At 34.7% G+C, this 15696-nt stretch overlaps 1 long non-coding RNA gene across 1 annotated transcript in view; it reads right to left on the minus strand.

Annotated features, from left to right (window-relative positions):
- Positions 1–11043, minus strand: part of LOC116539777 — a 98802-nt gene extending 87759 nt beyond the window's left edge. Inside the window, exon 1 of the long non-coding RNA XR_004264187.1 lies at positions 7115–11043. This is a non-coding gene — a long non-coding RNA (uncharacterized LOC116539777). The remainder of the gene's footprint in view (positions 1–7114) is intronic.
- Positions 11044–15696: the final 4653 nt, after the last annotated feature.

Genomic DNA, 15696 nt, shown 5'->3' on the forward strand with positions numbered 1-15696 from the left:
CATCAAGTTTAAAAGCTTCTGCACAGCAAACAAAACAATCAACAAAGTGAAGAGACAACTCACAAAGTGAAACAGAATATTTGCTAACTATACATCTGACAAGGGATTAATAACCAGCATATATAGGCAACTCAAACAGCTCAATAGGAAAAAAAATCTAATAATCAATTTTTTTAATGGGTAAAACATCTAAGTAGACATTTCCTAAATGAAGACATACACATGACAGACAGGTATATGAAATGGTGCTCAATGGCACTGAACATCAGGAAAATGCAAATCAAAACTACAATTAGATATCATCTCATACCAGTTAAAATGGATTTTATATTATACAAAGGACTGGCAATGATGAATTTTGGTGAGGATGTGGAGAAAATGTTACCCTCATACACTTGGTGAGAATGTCAGTTAGTATAGCCACTATGGAGAACAGTATGGAAATGCCTCAAAAAACTAAAAATAGAGCTACCATATGATCCAGCAACCCCACTACTAGGTACATACACAGAAGAAGTAAATCAGTTTATCAGAGAGTTATGTGTACGGCCATTTTTATTGCAGCACTATTTACAATAGCCAAAATTTGGAATCAGCCTAAGTATCCATCAACACATAAAGGAAATGTAGTGTATATACCAAGATGTACCATTCAGCCATAAAAGAATGAGATCTTGGCTGGGCGCGGTGGCTCACGGCTGTAATCCCAGCACTCTGGGAGGCCAAGGTGGGTGGATCACGAGGTCAAGAGATCGAGACCATCCTGGCCAACATGGTGAAACCCCATCTCTACTAAAAGGTACAAAATATTAGCTGGGCGTGGTAGTGCGTGCCTGTAGTTCCAGCTACTCCAGAGACTGAGGCAGGAGAATTGCTTGAAACCAGAAAACGGAAGTTGCAGTGAGCCGGGATTGCGATAGAGTGAAACTATGTCTCAAAAATAAACAAAAGAATGAGATCTTGTCATTTGCAACAACATGGATGGAACTGGAGGATTTCGTGTTAACTGTAATATGCTAGGCTCAGAAAAACAAATGCTGCATGTTCTCATTTATTTGTGGAAACTAAAAATGAAAATAATTAAACTCATGGAGATAGAGAGCAGAATGATGGTTACCAGAGGCTGGGAAGTATAGTGGGTGTGGGAGGAAGGAGGGATGGTTAATGAGCACAAAAATATAGTTAGATAGAATAAATAAGATGTACTATTTGATAGCACAACAGTATGATTAATAACATTGGTAAAGGAACCAGAGCTTAGTTATTTTCTAGGAATGAATGTGTTAATGGAGTGAGCAAAACAAGGGATTTCCCTGGTAACCGACAGACTTCAAAAATGCTAATTTCTAATGCATGCACAACTTCTGGAAGGTCACATACGTACGTGTGTGTGTGTGTGTGTGTGTGTGTGTGTATGCACACAATGTGTTTTATAAATTTATATTATTGGGTCATTGATCACTTGCAGTGTGTTAGCTGCTTTAGAAAAAGTAGTTATACAAAGCTCAAGGACACTGAATTCCTATGTCAAGGCCTTCTTAATATTAATCACTTACTTTCTCTCTCTTCAAAAACCATGTAAAATGACCTCTTGAAATGGCTGTAGTATAATCCAATTTACAGTTTTATAGAAAATGTCAAAGAAAAATGTCTATCTAGTTCCTCTTCTCCATAAGTAATAGAAAAAGAAATAAAAGCAACTGGTATCTCCACAAAAATATGTAATCTTTGGAAGCAAGTCCATCAAACAGTGGTAACTAATATAAAATAAAAAACAAGCTTAATCAGTTATAAATTATGTATCTGAAGTTAATTGTGTTTGCAATTCGTATTAATAGTCTACATTTGAGAAGTATCTCTTTAATGCACATTGATGACCTGAAATGATATCTGTTGCTCTTTCCTTCTCTATGTCATTCTGACTTCTCTTTCTCCTTTCCTCCTTCCTTCTTTCCCTTTTGGTTTTGAACAATATGAAATTTCTAATTTTAAACCATATTTGACCTATTAAAACAGCAGTTTCATATGATTCGAAGTATACAAGACATGAAATAATTCTTAGGTGATATTTCAAGACAATAATCTGGTGTTAATTTCCCAAATATCAAAATGGTATTTAGTCATATTTCTAAAGATCTTCCACTGAAAGCTGTCTTGTGCTATGAGCTATATATAAGATATTGGCTAGTTGCTAAGTTAGCAGAAACAGTATAATGATGGGTTATAGTGGTATGTGGGTCAGGAGTACAACATGATTTTAAAACCCTACATTATTTTGTAACGCATGTATGCTGAAGAAGGTTAAGGAAGGCACTGGGAATCCATGTCCACTCTTCTAACTATTGAATTATTGGCCCCAACATATTGAACTATATACTTTATCTGAGATACATAAAGAAATGCTGTCAATGTAGGTTTTTTTCCAAATTCTTCTTTCCTGCTGATCCACTGATTCAAGAGGTACTTTCTCACATGTGCTTGGGACATAGTCTGCCAGGTCCAAGCTGACCTTCTCGAATTGCTGCCATGCTACTTCCTTTGGTGACTGAGACTCAAGACATCCACTTTCCTCCTTTCTATTCAAAAGGATTTCTCTGGAAATTCTGCTACCTTGGTATAAAATCCAAAACTCACATGATCCCTGGAACCTAGGGTATTCCTCACCATTGCCCCGATTGTCACATATCCCGGGATCTTGACATATCTCCACACAAGTTCACAGTGACAATGACATTGACTGTAGCAGGTACAGTAAATGTCATTGTCACTGAGAACTTGCAGGTCTGTTTTACTATTCCCTTGCAGCCTATCTCTATGGAGCTAAGAATGGCTGGTCACCACCATTAGAACTAGAAGGAGGAATATTTTCCCCACCCCTAGGCCAAAGAGTCACAGACTAGAATCCATTTTCTTTTAGGAGAAATATGTTCATTACCCAGTAATATATGTTCTTATTCGCAGTTTCAACAAGACATTAACAACACTGTATGTACAATCTCCTATCTTTTGGACCTCATCTTTGCCTTCTCGTTTATAGAATCACAGAATTTTAGTCCTCAGAGATAATTCTAGCTCAACTTTCTTATTTTAAAGGTGAAGAATTCAAACACCATCATGTTGTTATTTTCCCTTATAATTACACTGAGGTACAACAGACATAAAATAAACTGCACATATTTAAAATGTACAATTTAATAAATTCAGATAGACATATAACCTCAGAAAGCCATGAACAGAAAATAAGCATATCCATCACTTCCAAAATTGCCTCATGTCCCTTTATAATCCCTCTCCCCCATCTCTCCCTGCATCAGCCACTGATGTGCTTTGTGTCACTATAGGTTTGTTTGCATTTTCTAGAATTTTATATGAATGAAATCAAACTATACATTCTCTTTATTGTCTTTCTTTTACGCTGCTTGGTTATTTTTGAAACTCATATATGTTGTATGGATATCAATAACTAACAAGCTTTTTATTTTCTTTTTTTGAGAAGGAGTTTCAGTCTGTCACCAAGGCTGGAGTGCAGTAGCACAATCTCAGCTCACTACAAACTCCATCTCCTGGGTTCCAGTGATTCTCCTGCCTTGGCCTCCCACGTAGCCAGGATTACTCCTGCCTTGGCCTCCCAAGTAGCATGCACCACCACACCCAGCTGATTTTTTATATTTTTGGTAGAAATGAGAGTTTTCTATCCATTTACTGGTTGATAAGAATTGGAGCTGTTTCCTAATAAAGTTGATATGAATAATTACATACAAGTCTTTGCATACACATATACTTTCATTTCTCTTAAATATTTAGGAGTGGAGTGACTAGAACATAAAATAGCTATATGTTTAACTGTTTAAGATATCAATAAACTGTTGTTGAAAGTGGTTCTACTAGTTTACATTTCCTGTCAGAATTGTAAAAGAGTCCTAATCTCTCCACATCTTTGTTAACACTTATTATGGTAAGCCTTTTTCACATTAAGCACTACTTTGCTGTCTAATGGTATGTCATTGTGGCTTCAATTTTACATTTCTTTGATGAAAAAAATTTGAACACATTTTTATGTGTTAATATATTATTCTTATCTTTTATTTTTGGAAGTATACATTGAAATTGTTTGCCTAAATTTTTATGGGGTTTTCTGTTTTCTTAGCAGTGAGTTTTGACAGTGCTTTAAGTATTCTGGATATGAATCTTTTATCAAATATATAATTTGCAATTATTTTCTCTTAGTCTGTAGATTTTTTTCATCCCCATTAGTGTCTTTCAAAAAGCAAAAATGTTTAATTTTGATGTGATCCAATTTATCAATGTGTTCTTTTATGAACCATGCTTTTGGTGTTGTAGCTAAAAACTTTAACCCATGTTTACAGATCTTTGACTTTGCTTTTTTTTTTCTAGAAATTTTATAACTTTAGGTTTTACATTTAGGACTATAATCAATTTTCAGTTAGTTTTGTATATGTTGCAAGATTTGTTCAAAATTCTTAGGGGTTTTTTGCATACGGGTATCCAATTGTTCTAGCACTATTTCTTGAAAAGAATATCCTCTTTCCATTTAATTGTTTTGCACATTGCTCAAAAATCATCAATATATTTGTCTATCTTGACACCAATATTATCTTAAATGCTATTGTTTTAGAAATCTTAAAATTAGTACCAACTTATACCAGTAATCGTCCAATTTTTTTCTCTTCAACGTGACTTTGGCTATTCCAGATCCTTTGCATTTCCATATGAATTTTGGAAATAGCTTGTCAATTTCTAAAAAAAAAAAAGTCTGCTGATATTTTGATTGGAACAGCATTGAACCTATATATTAATTTGTGGAAAATTGACATCCTAATGATATTGAGTTAAACAACCTGTGAACAAAATATCTCCCTCCATTTATTTGGGTCTCCTTTAATTTCTCAAAGCATACACTTCCCTAAGAGAATATTTAACTCCTGGTTCAGAATAAAGCACTTTTGAAAGGAAAGCTTTTGCCTACACATTCATTTTCCATTAATTTTAGTCATTGCTCACCGTTATCATCCTGTTTAAATTATTTAATTTGAGCTGGTTTAGTCAAATCAGACTTCCTGGGCTCACTCTTATGACTAGTTTTTTTTCAGACAGGCTTCCTTTAGCTATTCACCCTCAGCTAGCATTCTCTTGTCATTTATCAACTCATTATGAGAAGCTTTTCTCTGAAATTTTGTGAAGGGGACACAAGAAAGAGAAGAATGGCTAGAACACTCAAGTTTATTGCATTTATTTGTAAAAGTGCTTTAGGTGATGAGTCATGGCTAGACCTCAACCTCATTCCTGAGGGTCTCTTAATCTGAAAAGCCAAAGTTCTTAAGGAATTTACAGGAAACAAGTGAATTATGAATGATCCAGGCCCCTCCTTAGACTCTAGTGGGCCTGTGAGAACTGTAAGGTTGCATTAAAAGTAAACTAAATTTTTAGCAGTCCTGTGAACCAAAGCCAATCTGAGCCAAATGTATACCCTGCTGATTCAGTAAACCCCTTCAAATCCCTGAGTTCACTGTAGTACTTTGAAAAAAAGACTTAGTTTCTCTTCATTAGTATACTACTGATCTACTTTCTGACTGATCAAACACAAAGGCTGTGTGAGGACATTTCTATTTAGCAGAGATGCATTTAAAAAGTTTAGGAAAGCTGGCCAAGCACAGTGGATCATGCCTCTAACCTCAGCACTTTGGGAAGCAGAGGAGGGTTGGATGACTTGAGCCTAAGAGTTCGAGACCAACCTTGGCAACATGGCAAAACCCTGTCTCTACCCAAAACAGAAAAATTAGCTGGTGTGGTGGCAAGGGCCTGTAGTCCCAGCTCCTTAGGAGGTAACAGGATCACCTGACCCCAGGAGGTAGAGGTTGTAGTGAGCTGAAATCATGCCAGAATATTCTAGAATACCAGAATATTCTAGAAAACATTAAACACTTACGTAGGTTAATAAGTTAACACAGCAAGGGTGACAGAGTGCAAGCCCATCGGGGAAAAAAAAAAAAAATTTAGGAAAGTATTGACTGTTTTCATTGAGAAATCCAGTTATCATTTTAAGATATCAATTTTTTTTTGTATTATACCACGGCTGGTACTTTAAAACTTTGCCATAAATGCTCTAAAGCAGAAGTTTAAAGCTGGAGTCACTTATTTCATTTTAACTTGTTTGTTTTTAAATATCCTTTCTTTAACTTTCTTATTCTTGGTGTTTATCTTCTGGTTTAAAGCAAATACTATGTGTTTTTTGCATATAGAGAAATACCTTCATTGTCCTGACAAGCCATTTTAGCTGAAAAATATGGGGCATTTGTTTTTATTCCCAAACATGATTTTTTTTACTGAACAGAAAATTTGGAATTTAAAAAGCATATAGTCACATTTCGTATTGATACTCACAGGTTTTTATATTTTGCTGTGTAATGTGGCATTTAGCTGTTTCATATGGTTTGGTTCAATTAAGCAAACTTTTAAAGAATTTCACTAAAAATGAATAGTGATTTTATTTTGCAAAACTTTTTCTGTTGATGGCCTGGAATACCAGAATATTCTAGAAAACATTAAACACTTATGTAGGTTAATTAATTACTATAACACCAATTCATTATATGAATAACAGTTGAAGTTCAGATGATCTGCTAAATGTTTAACAAAATATTTTTACCTATAATATTTGGATAAAAGTGTGACAGAAAACGTTCATAGCTTTGCTGATATTATATGATTTGACTTTTTAATGACTGGTGTGTCTTTTTTTTAACTGCTTTGTCTAATGAAAAGATTACAATTAAAATAAGTATCTACATCTCATAATTTATCTATAGTTTTGTGCAAAATGTAATCCCTAATAATAGAAACAACAACACAGGAAGTAATCCTCTGTAAATAAGATAACCTTCATTAAATTGGTCATTTTAACTATCTTCAAATGAGAAAGAAAATCTAAGTGAGGTAAATTGGTATTGGGAATTAGTATTGCTTTTATGTCTCTCTCCACTGTATTCCACTTTTTTATGTGAAGAAATAAAGAGTTTTAAAAAATATTAAATTACCTAAGAACAGTTGAGTTTAGTAACATTTTTAAAGGCTAGAATTTGAACAAAAAGATTACCTTTTTGTTAGTAATTTTAGAAATTTAGTGTGTAATGTCATCTTTTCTATCATATTAATACATGCTGTAACCTCGAACAACTGGAAAAGCAGAACCTGTGGAATAAACAAAAGAAACAAAACAAAACAAAAGATAAACAAAAAAAGAAAAATCTTTCTTATAGCGAGCCTAGTGAAAAATTAGCTGAGAAAAACACAAAGACTCCAAGATTGTAAGCTTCATGAGAACAGAGATCTTTATTTCAGGTACTGTTGCATGCAAGCTCCCCAAAAGTGTCTGGTACATACTAGGCTCTCAGTATTTGTTGAATAAACCTGGTGGGCTGTTCAAGTTCTAATAGAAAAGGTATGATTTAATTGCCTATAAAGAACTATGAAAGTTGAGCTACTCAACACAAATAGGTAACCGAAAAACAAGAGAGAGCAAAGAAGGAAGCAAAAAGAAAAAAAATGAGAGAAGATGAAACAGACTTGTCAATATAGAATGTAAAAGTGATGATGCAGGTTAGAAAAAGAAATGAGGACAGAAACATTATACCTTTGACTTTGTACAAGAGTACCAGTGACCGAGGCAAAGAAGAGAACACTAATCTGTGTTTAGGGCAAGAAGCTTCTGGTAGACTGAAGGAACTACAGGAGCCCAACATACACAAGTAACTGTATGTACCTATTTTGGTAGAGTTTGAGGAGAAGGGAAGGGGATCAGGAAGGAATACCTTGCTGAAATAATAATTTAAGTAATACTGACTTCAGCAGCACAAAATGTAATTTAGGAAATGTTCCTCCAAGAGATGTAAGCAACCAGCACACTTGATCAGTCAGGATCGAGGCCCTCCTTTTTGTACGGTATCTTCCTAAGAATTTAACAACATACTTCTATATACTGAACACTGACAAGCTTAATAAACTAAGAATTGCCATTCTGTGTCAGATGTTCTCTTTGAGGCAAAGGCAGAAGCTTAAGAAAGTATGTACCAGCCTTCAAAAAGACTGACAACTTGAAAGAGTAAAAACTTACAAGGAAAATGATGATAAATCTGAACAAAACATATGCAATTCTTGGCCGACTAGGCATTCAATAAACATTATTGAATGATTTAGAATTTAGGATATCAAAGCCCTAAAATATTCAATTATGTGTGTTCTGAGTCAAGTAAAATCATTCACACAATAGAACCATGAACATTTCTTTGAGGATTGTTAAATTTTTTTAATATGTTAGGTAATTTTCTATTGTGTCCTCAATATTTCGAATATTGTGTTATGAAATTCTGGGTACTATTAAAAATCTTCTGGAGAATATTGAATTTTTTTGCCTCAGCAAGTAATTAACCTGGTTAGATTCAAGCTGCAAGTCTTGACCTATCTTGTGTTGGCCATCATTCCAATATCAATTTTGTTTCCAAAGTCTAACATCAATTTAGTTTCCAGTGCTATTCCAGTTGGTCTCTCACACATATCACCCAGGAGCCAATCTGGAACCTAGACAGTGGTCTATGCTGTAAATTACTTCTCAAAGAATTTGCTATATTGACTTCCATCAATTTCATATATATGCAGCTTAGAAGTGAGCTTAGTAATTCATATCTGATTTAAAGAATTCCTTTCTCCATCTTCCTCTTATCTGTGAATTTCCTCACTCTCCTGATCTCAAAGCCTCATTTTTCCTGATGCTGTAAATTTCATAGGCTTACATAGTTCTACTGGATTTCTGTTGGAAATTAAAAATTAAGAACAGCCTTCATGGGCTGTCATAGGCTGGATAGACTAAATAATTTGCATGACTACTGCAAACTAAAAATGTGGAGCCCCTTTCCAAAAATATTCAGAATTTCAAGATAGCAACAGAACACTAAACTAAGTAAGGGCATGCAGCATTTGCAACGTTACTAATCGCAGACCCATGAGGCTGGCACTAGTCATAACTCTACTAAAAATCAGAGTCCAGCTAGGGAAAAACCATAAAGAAGAATGCCATCGTGGAAGTTTGAACATTGGGTATAAACGCCTTTGGCTGATGACAATATTCACATACATTCAGTACTAAAAGGAAGTCTTGCCTGTCATATAATACATATCCATCTTTTTAAAAGTACAGATTTCCATTATTTGTGAATTTCATATTTGCAAATTTGTCTACTCATTAAAATTTATTCATATACCCAAAGCAATATGCATGGATGGTGCTTTTTCAGTCATTTGTAGAAATGTGCAGAGTACTATAAAACTTGTAGGTTCCAACGTGTACATTCCAGCTGAGATCAAACAAGGCCACTCTCTGCAGTCTTGTTTCAGCTCTCATACTGTAAACAAGTGTTCTTTAGTATCACAGTTTTGCATTTTTTTGTTTATGTTGATGATTTTGTTTGAAATGGCCCCTTATTATACCACTAACATGTTGTCTAGTACTTCTAAGCACAAGAAGGCTGTGATGTACCTTTCAGAGAAAATCTATTGATTAGATAAGCTTCATGCAGGCATGAGAAATGGTGAATTCAATGTTAGGTAACAACCATGTATATTAAATCGAACGTCTTTAAATAAAAACACACATAAAAAGGGTATGTACTGATCAGTTGATTAAAATGTGATGAGAAGCTTACAGAAACCTAATTCTGTTTTCCCTAGAAGCAATGGTTCATTATTTGCTAATTTCATGTTCATGGTAACTTTATAGACTACAACTACCATGAATAACAAGAATCATCTATACATGTATAAAGTAGTTACGGAATCTTAAAAAGAATGTGCATTTAGTAATAAAAACTTACTTGAAGAGGTATTCTTTCCTACAAAAGGAGGTAAAGGAAAAACAGTACTAATTACTTATTCTGTGTATATATAACAGAATTTTGATATATAACATATAACAAATCTGATATATAACATACCTTTACCTTACATTTATTGTGTCAGTAAATCTTTACAATACCATTATTATATAAGAATTATTATTCCTATTTCACAGCTGAAGAAAGGAATCCAAGATCTCACTTATCTAAGATTATCATATCTAGTTAATCTTTGTACCAAGAGATGAATGATCTCTATGGACTTTTTCTCTATGATGTGCATGGGGTGCATGGCTATTCTACTCCTCCCTTGGTCCTTGTATCTCCATACACACAAATATTATGATAATTCTCTATAGTAGGTTAATTCGTAGATGGTAATCATCAATGAATGAATGAGACCAGAATAAACAGGCCGTCCAAGCTGGAGGACCTCACCCCCACCACTACAATGTGCATGAGAAGCTGTTATGTAATATCCATAACTGGTTTGAAAATCACTTGCACATTCAATTCAGTTTGGCTTTACAAGCCATGAGATCAAAGTTGCTCGGAGAAGTAGATCAGTAGCTATTTCTTAAGGAGGGGCCTGCATTATGGTTTCAATGAGCTCTGTCTGAACTTGATGTGACCCAGTGCCTAGAGGTTTGAACAAGAGAGTCTTCCCCTGTCACCTGCAATAAAGTATATGACAAAAAGAAGCTGAGTCAAAATTGTTGGGGTTTAACATAAATGACAAAATAGAAATCTGATCATAAGGTAAAGTTTGGGATGAAGACAAGTGGTTGGTGAATATACAGAACAGCAACTACTTTGGGCACTCTGAGTGTCAGGTCAATGCCAAAGTCTACCTATTGGGCTGAATAAGTATTTGCCCACACTCACAGGCTTGGTCAGGATTTGTGTAGAAAGTATACAGCAGGACTAAGCCTATGCATTCCAAGTGTTGAGAACCCCTCAAAGGAAATGAACACAAATGGAAAAATGTCCCTTCATACCAAGGACTGTCCTGAAATCCAAGACCATATTTTATGAGGTAAGTTAAAAACAACATTACTGGTCAAGTGTGGTGGCTCATGCCTGTAATCCAGCACTCTGGGAGGCCAAGGCAGGCAGATCATGAGGTCAAGAGATGGAGACCATCCTGGCCAACATGGTGAAATCCCATCTCTACTAAAAATACAAAATTTAACTGGGCATGGTGGTGCATGCCTATAATCCCAACTACTTGGGAGGCTGAGGCAGGAGAATCACTTGAACCAGGGAGTCAGAGGTTGTAGTTACCAATATTGAGTAAATTAATGGGAAAAACATTATATTATAAAAGTAACTAAATAGCATATCTTACTGCTAACTCCTCCTCTCCATTGTTTTACTGCCTATATGTTTCATAACATTTATAAAGCAGATCCAGGATTACCTCAAAAGGACAAAAAAGAAAAAGTGAAAAAACACTTTTAAAATGAAAAAGAAAATGCAAATAATTATTTTATTCTCCTTTTGGTGGAGAGTAGAACTGAATAATTATGGTGAGATGCTGCCTTTATCTCTACTGGAGGTTGTTGGAGTCACACTGGAGTTAAGAACCAGGGACCACATCCTGGCCTTTGATTTGAAGCTCCTTGTGCATGTTTAATTTCCAACTCCTGAATCGCTTGTAACATTGTGACTTTTCATATGCAAAAGTAAAATTAATAAACCCATGTTACTCTTTATGTTTGGGTTTTTTAGAAGACATACATCAGAGAGAGAGATTATAGTATGCAATCTCTCAGCTGCCAACAGAACACAGATGGGCTTGGGGACAGAGAATGATCCATATCTGCAGGACTGGAGCAATCCATGGGAAGTTTGGACAGAAAATCTGATGCATAAGACAGTGAAGGACTATTGAATGTTCCATGATAGATGTGCTTGTTCTTTTGCCTGCATGCCCTTGAATAAAGACATTTTGATCTCAAGAGCCAACCTGAAAAACATATAATTTAATCTAGTTTTGAAAGAATAGCCTGCTACACAAAAACCGGCTCACAATATTAAAAGATACCAACTGAAATATCAAAGGGCTTTTCTATTTCATTAAATTGACTAACCTATGTGTTTGATATTTCCATTTAATTGAATATTTCTTAAACTCTGTGAACAATGTATGAGCTTGCTGTGATAACTTCTGTGTTGCATATAGGAATTTCAAGTATCTTTGATTAAATCTTATTTGTTGATATCTCACCTTTCAGAAGAGAGAGAGAAAAAGACCATTAACCTGCTTGCTTCTGCTTTTTCTGCCCCATCTCCACTCTTATTCGCAAACTGTGGTTCACACATTTATTTTCATTTTTTAAAATTTTCTCTTGCTGCTGCCATTCTCTTATTACTCATTTTTAAATACCCAGTCCACCTTCTCTTTACTTTTTTTATATGTCTGCTTCAGAGCTCAGCATTTTTAATCGATGACATCACTAGCCTTTAGTTCTGGGAGACTGAATATACAGTCAGACCATATATAAAAATAGAATTCTAACCCACAAACTGCAATAACCAGACCAAGACCAGAGCTTCTATGGCAATCAGCCCAAAATGGTCAGAACCTGATCAATAACAGACAACTTTCACAATTTTTAGCCCCCTTCCCCAACATCCAACTTTGGACCAACTAGAGAAAGGCAAATATGCTGCCTAACCACCCTCACAGGATGCTTTGCTTCCAGTTATTTGGCCTCCAACTTCCCAAGACCAATAGCCTTCAATCAAGCAGACCTGAAGCTGTCCCTTTTTCCCCCATTCTAAAAACCTTCCTGCTCCTCTGCCTGCCTTTGAGTATCTGTAAACACACATACTGATTGTTGACTTCCTTGCTATGCAAGCTCTGAATAAATATCCTTTTCTTGTTCTCATCTCATGCACTTCATTTGTTTCCATAGTTTTTAATTCCAAGAACTTTCCAATTAAAAATTTTTTGAATAAATATCATAGTCTTGGCTTTTCTGTAATCATCAACTCTCTCTAGCTTCTGCCTTCAATTCCACACCTTATCCAGATGCAAGCTAGCTTTTAGGAAGCTTCAGGGGGTATTTTTTATTTTACTACATATATTTTATTTGACTGAAAAATAATAAAAATATCATTTAAACTGGGCGTGCATCAACTGTGGCTCCTAAGCTGAATGATAAAATCATAAATTTGTTTCCATAAGCATAATAGGACATTTAATAATCCTTGTTACATCTGTTGATGAACATATTCTGTAATGTCATCTGGTCTTGTGCCAAATAGAAACTATGAAAATATAATGAGCTTTTTGTCAAAAACTGTTATGTAAGGGTTTGGAAGTTTCTAGTAGTTCAGTGCTTTCTATTCCATTCACGTTTTTGTTGAAATAAAATGAAAAAGAAAATAACCTTGTATATGCATATTAGAACTAACAGGTAAGGGTTTCCATGGATACTTTTATGCATCTGAAGAGTTCATGTGTGGAAAAAGGCATTCATTTCTAATTCTAAGAGACTATTCTGATAAGGAACTCCTGCCAATCATTTTGTCTTGACTTTCTAACAGAATAAAAATAATATATATCATGTGTGTTATGTTGTAAGTCATGAGATAGTTCTATCTAAATAACCTTTTCAATCATCTGGCCTATTCGAGTAATGTCTTGGAATTTTGTTAAAGCTTGAAAAATCTATAAACATTTATAAGCAACTTTTAATGAGTTTAAAGTATTGCTTTATAGATCTGTATGAGGCATCTTTTTTTCTCTCTTTCTTGGTCATCATTTAGGCAGTTTAAATTAACCAACTACCAGTGCTAAAATAAAGTGCTAGAATATCTTTTACTTAAAATAGCTTTTGGAGCAGTCTTATCTTCAATTTTATCTTGACTTGAAGAAATTTCAAATACCTTTGATTGAATCTTATTTATTGATATCCTACCCAAATGAAATTTTCTGCAAGTTTTCCTTTTATCTTTTTGAGAAACATGTCAAAAAAGATGCACAATTTCAGACCATGAAACTGCTAAATTTTAAGTCATACAGTTTTATGAGAAGCTTGATGAGGTTCTATGACCTTTTAATGAGCAAATTCATTCTAAACAATGTGTTTTAAATGTAGCACTATTATTTTACACTGACATGTGCCTAAGCAATTATAAATTTGTGAGCATGGCCTGTAGAATTGTTTTTAAATAAACAGTATAAAAAAATCATTTGATCTTAGTCTGATTTAAGAGTGAACTCTCAAATGTGTTCTGTTTTTACTAGTTAACACAGACCCTGGATAGCAGCAAAGTATAAATCATGATCAGAAAGGTAAACAGAGGCAATTAAAATATCACTCAACTTCCAAAGTGATTAAATAACAAAACTTTGCAACAAAGCTTTCATGATTTATGTTTTGAAATCCATAGATGCAACAGCTTTTTCACTGAGTGCAATACTGTCATGGCACATACATTGTCATGGTACATTATACTATTATAATGTAAGATAAATGGCTGTCAAAATATGTTACATAATATGAGAAGAAACAGAAGTACAAACTATATTTAGCCCTAACATTGGTTTTGGCTTTGGCATAATCAAGATGACATCTTAATGATTACTAGGGATACTATTTATAGAAGATGACTGTTAAAATGTATTTTATTGTGGTATTGTGCACTGCTAGAAAGAGGCTTCCTTTCAAAAGCTGCTTTAAATAATTGATATTTCATAATATGTATCCAGTATGTCATTAAGACTTCACAGAGATTATTATAGTACTTCATTTATATTCAGCATCAAATTATGTAAACTTTCAGCCTGAGGTATTATAAAGTTGCTTCTTGATGATGATTTATTTTGGGAATATAAAATATCCTATTCCTGTATATTCTTCCTCTTCCACATCATTAAGTATTAGTATTTTCCAAAGTTCATCATCATGAACTATCTTCTTGCTTTTCTACCCTGCCCCCTTAACAACCTATCCATTCTAATGATTTTAACCACAACCTGTTCACCTAAAACGCAATATCCTCCACGGAGACTTCCAAATCACTTTTTCATACCCAGACTTTTCTCCCAAGTTTCTGATGAAAGTATCTAACAGCTTACTTAAGCGTTCTGCCTGCATACACATCTTGAACCAAATATGTTTTACTTTCAAACTCAGCAAATTACTTCAAAATCTATTCCTTCTCCAAGATATGGATCTGAGTGTGGAGTGGGCCTATGGGCCTCTACCTCATGGCTCAATCACTGGTTTTGAAGTACCATGAGTGTTAGATCCCAAGACCCTGCCAAATTTGCTGCTCCTCTCCAGCCCCATGACTCCTGCCCTAATTCACACACCCATCATCACTTTCCCAAATTATTTGAATAGCTCCTGATGTATGGGCTAGACTTCAGGACTGCCTTCCAATATTCATTCACTGCAGTAAGAATAATCTTTCTACAGCACAAGCTAATTTTTTTTTTTCTTAAAAATCTTTCACTTTGCTCTACAGGACAAAAATCAAACTCCTTAACATGTTATGTGGGGTCTATGATGGTCTGGTCACAGTGATGCCATCCTTTGAAATTTAATCACCAAAAAGTTCCTTCCGCATATAAAATATTCTCCGGTCTGAACTTTAATACGCCTTGTTTTTTCATGCTTTCAAGCTTGGGAACATTCTATTCCTTTGCCTAAAATGTCCTTCTGACCATCGCACCCTCATCCCACCTGCCAATATCTACCCATGAGATTCCCCCTAATCACTAAAGACAATGTTAGCATCAACTTTTCTGTGAGCAAAACAGGATCCACTGTAT

This window comes from Sapajus apella, unplaced genomic scaffold (assembly GCF_009761245.1).
Source record: "Sapajus apella isolate SASKATOON/1434 unplaced genomic scaffold, GSC_monkey_1.0 scaffold4, whole genome shotgun sequence".
NCBI classification, from domain to species: domain Eukaryota; kingdom Metazoa; phylum Chordata; class Mammalia; order Primates; family Cebidae; genus Sapajus; species Sapajus apella.